Consider the following 4,741-nt stretch of genomic DNA (forward strand, 5'->3'; position numbering starts at 1 on the left):
ACAGATTCCAGTATGGAAGTGGGAGGATATCTCTATGGATTTCTTAGTGGGACTGCCCAGAACCACGCATGGTTTTGATGCCATCTGGGTAATAGTCGACAGGTTGACTAAATCAGCCCACTTCTTAGCTATCAAGATATCCTACTCCATGGAGAAGCTAGCTCAGTTGTATCTCCAGGAGATCGTCAGACTACATGGAGTCCCACGAACCATCATTTCAGACAGAGACAGCAGATTCACATCACACTTCTGGGAGTGTGTACATCAGCTTTGGGCACGAAGCTAAAGTTCTTCCATCCTCAGACAGATGGACAGACGGAGCGAGTAAATCAGGTACTCGAAGATATGCTCCGAGCATGTGCCCTAGATTTCAAAGGAAGTTGGTGCAAATATCTGAGTCTAGCAGAATTTGCATACAACAACAGCTATCAGGCCACTATCGGTATGGCACCTTATGAGGCTCTCTATGGGCGGAGGTGTAGATCTCCAATCTACTGGTATGAGAGTGGTGAACAGAAAAAGCTAGAACTTCAGACAGATCTAGTGGCAGATACCACAGCAGCTATACAGCAGATCCGCCAGAGGATAGAGACAGCTCAGAGCCGCCAGAAAAGCTATGCTGATACACGGTGCAGACTTTTAGTGTTTTCAGTTGGGGATTCAGTGTTCCTCAGAGTAGCTCCCATGAAGGGGGTGATGCGTTTTGGGAAGAAGGGCAAGCTTAGTCCCAGATATGTGGGACCATACCTTATCAGCAAAAGAGTGGGCAAGGTAGCATATGAGCTAGAGCTACCCCAGGAAATGTCAGCTGTCCACAACGTATTTCATGTCTCTATGCTGAAGAAGCATACCCCAGATGCCACCCAGGTGATTGAGCCCCAGTCGGTACAGATCCGCGAAGACCTCAGCTATGATAGTCGGCCTATTCAGATAATAGACCGAGCAGTTAAGAAATTGCGGAACAAGGAAGTACCATTAGTCAAAGTCATTTGGCACAGTCACACAGCAGAAGTGGCAACTTGGGAGACAGAGGCCAGCATAAGACAGAAGTACCCAGAGTTATTCTAAGTTCGAGGACAAACTTTTTATAAGGTATGGGGGATTGTAACGCCCAAAAATTCTCAAAACTATTTTAGAAATATTCTATGATTTTTCTGGACTTTTTAGATATTTTTCCGGAATTTTTTTTAGAATAGCGGAAGTAGCAAAAATAATTAGAACCGCAAAATAGCTTAGGCGGGAATTGAACCCGAGACCTATGGTTTACAGATAATTCTAGTAACCAGTTAAACCCAGCAGGGCCGTGCTGAAAGAGAAGGGGAGCATTTATATTTAAGTTTAAGTTGGGCCGAAATACCCACTTAATATAAATAGGAAATTTAAGTGGGGTTTGGTTTATTTTTTCTTTGGTTCGGGAATTCTCCACCGAGATCTCACCCTAGCCACGCCGCAACCCTCCTTCTCTTCTCCTTGTCTCGGCGCCAACCACCAGCCACCTAGGGTTCCACCCCTAGGGCCATAGGAGGACTTTCCGGCGACGATTTCAGCACAAGGACGTTCCCCTCCGCGAGTAGAGCATGTGGACGCGAGCGAATCGTCGAGAAGTCGTCTCCACCGGAATTTCTAGCGAGTAGATTTGTAAGAAATCTAGCACACAAGGTAAGAAACCCCTCACCTGCAGTATAAGTAGCTCTCGCGTGTTTTCTTTTATGCACTAGATTAGTTTTATTGAATTTTGTCAGCATGTAGGGTGTATTTTAACTCTTCTCACAGATTTAGGGATTAGTGAGCATCTCTGGATGGGCCGAGCATGTGTATCCTCTGTAGATAGGGGTTTAGACGCTGCTGGGTGCCTAGAGGTGGTCTCCTTGATCGAGAGGAGAGTTAGGGAGCGCCAAATGCTCGACGAAATGCCTAGCACAGCCTTATGATACAGTGGGCATTTAGTTAAATGCCATAGAACATGTTAATTAGCATGATCAGTTTTTATTTCAGCTTTTATGAGACTAGATGTCCAAATGGGTGGGCTCCCACAGTCGCCTCTAGGTTCAGACAACCTAGTTCTAGGTTCAGATAACCTAGATTCAGCAAAATAGTATTAGCTATTTCAGTATTTTACTTTTCAGTGGCACTGTACTGGATTAGATATCCATTTGGGTTGGGCTCCCATAGTCGTCCCTAGGTTTAGCTAACCTAGTAAACCCTACTAGATTCGGAACTTGCAATCCCGGGTTTAGTTAGGGATGTGCGCACAGTAAGTACAGTTGTCGGGCCCAACAGCACATGATTATTATTTTGATCTACTATGCTATTAGTTTTTCAAAACTCATAAAATCAGTTATGTTAGTTGAGTTTGATTTCAGCTTCAGGTTAGCTTCAGTTAGCTTAGTTCTCTATTATTGTTCTATATGATTAGCTTGCTATGCCATGTTTCAGCTTACATGTTCAGTTATTTCAGTTTATGCTTGCAACCATAGTATGCCATGCCAGTACATGTTTTCAAATAGCATTCTTTAAAAGTATGTTTGCATCATTGCATGTTTTAGTGAGGTAGTTGGTTTCTTACTAAGCTTTAAGCTTACAGATTCTACTTTCCTTATACTGCAGATAAAGGTAAAGGGAAAATGAACTAGCAGAGGAAGCTGGAGTTCAATGCAAAGATGATGTGTGTGGCAGGAACTGGAATAAAAGATCCTCAGGGATTTTAGCAAGCTTAAATAGTTGAATTCTTAGTATTTCTTCCTTCGTGCATTTTTTTGACCTTAGAATGTTTAAACCATGGGAGATTTATTTAGTTTGTTAGTAATTATGTTAGAATGTTGGTTAATAGTTGGTAGAATACATTCCAATTGATTTTAGAATTGTTGTGTGAGGTTTTGGCACGCCAGAGTGCTGAAGTCAGGGTTCTGATTCGAAATCAGCAACCCTGATCGGTCCACAGACCGATCATGGAGTAGTTGGTGCCACTGGATCGGTCAGCTGATCGATCCAGTCACGAACAGAAGGTTTATGGATCGGTCAGCCGACCGATCCAGGTGCGAACAGTGGATACCGAAGCTCACTAATCGGTCAGCTGACTGATCAGTGAGCTACTGATCGGTCGTGTCGACCGATCAGGGTACTCCTGGATCGGTCGGTAGACCGATCCAGAAGCATACAGAAGCGATACAGCTCCTGGATCGGTCAGCCGACCGATCCAGAGCCTCCTTCCATGCTAGTATCAAGCTGGATTGATCACGGGATCGATCTAACAGCCGAGAGGCATAGGTTCTCTTCCCTAGCATGTGTACAACTCCTAGGTACACATAGAACGTTAAGTTCAGATTGTACAGTAAATCAGTTAGTAAAATTTTAAATTAGTTCAGTTTCCGCACAGCTCAGCACAGCATAACTGTAGTGATCAGCCTTACATCCTAGTAGTAGAAGGCGGGTCGTTACACAACTAATGAATTAAATACACCTATATTGTTCTTAATTCTAAGAAGACAGTCTACCTTAATGTCCAAGTCCTATTTCCAATCATTATAATTGGGACTACTAAGTCTTTTCTATAGTATGACTACTAGGGGATTGACAAACATTTTAAATCCTAGGAATCACAAAAATATTTGGTCAAGATCAATTCCTTAAAATCCCCAAGAATTTTGTATGCTACGAAAGTGTGAACGTATACAAAATCGAAGAGGAGATTTTATTCATTAATTTTATTATCTCGTCAACTTTACTTTATGACGAATAAAATTAATATTTGATCTGTCTTTGATCAAATATTTGGTCAAAACTTTTTGAATTTAAAATAACATTGATTCCTCAAACAATATTTTTTTAAATTCACCAACACCTCAAACACCGTGAATTTTGAATATCACGATAGTGTGGACGTATACAAAATTAAACATTTGTAAGAGGAGGGGTTTACCCATTAATTACCTTGTCAATAAATCTTTATGACAAATAAAATTACCTCAAACACCGTGAATTTTGTATGCCACAATAATGTGGACGTATACAAAATCAAACATTTGTAAGAGGGGTTTTAAATTTTATTATCTTGTCAACCTATTTATTTGACAAATTAATAGTTGGTTTTCTTCGGTCACACAAATAATGTCAGTGACTCCGATGGGGAGGATACTATTAGACGTGCCTAAGTGTATACCATTACTTGACACTAAGTCCATTAATAAGAGTATACCCCTTCCGATGGGGAAGATCACACGCTCTTAATTAACTTCCTATAGTCATCCAAAATGGAAGTTTAATCTAGTTATCTGCAAACAAGCTCATCCGATATGGAGGAAGGCACTCAGAGCCAACGCGCAAACTTGTTACATCACTTATAAACCAGTAATGGAGACCGTGGAATTTATTTAAAATAAATCCCTCTCCCACTTAGTTATTTAAAGTGAGGAATTTTGACTATGCTAGTCTACCTAACATGCATACTAACAAGCACACACAACACAGCATAAAAAGCAATAAATAGAAAAACTAATTTCAACTATTATGGCTTTTATCTATTGCTGTCCTCCGTGTGTCGCCAACCCTAGCTGCTGCCATCTTTGGCTACCTCCACCGGGTCTAGTTGTCGCATCCATCTTGCTCCTTGTTCCGCTGCGCCTCTGGTCCTCAAAAAGGTTCCACGCCTTACAAGATTCGATCCGCGACATAAATAGAATTTTAAATTTTTCGATCCTATATTCCTCGAAGGAATGTACATGTAAACTAGATCAAAAAATAA

This window comes from Zingiber officinale, chromosome 1A (genome assembly GCF_018446385.1).
Source record: "Zingiber officinale cultivar Zhangliang chromosome 1A, Zo_v1.1, whole genome shotgun sequence".
Classification (NCBI taxonomy): domain Eukaryota; kingdom Viridiplantae; phylum Streptophyta; class Magnoliopsida; order Zingiberales; family Zingiberaceae; genus Zingiber; species Zingiber officinale.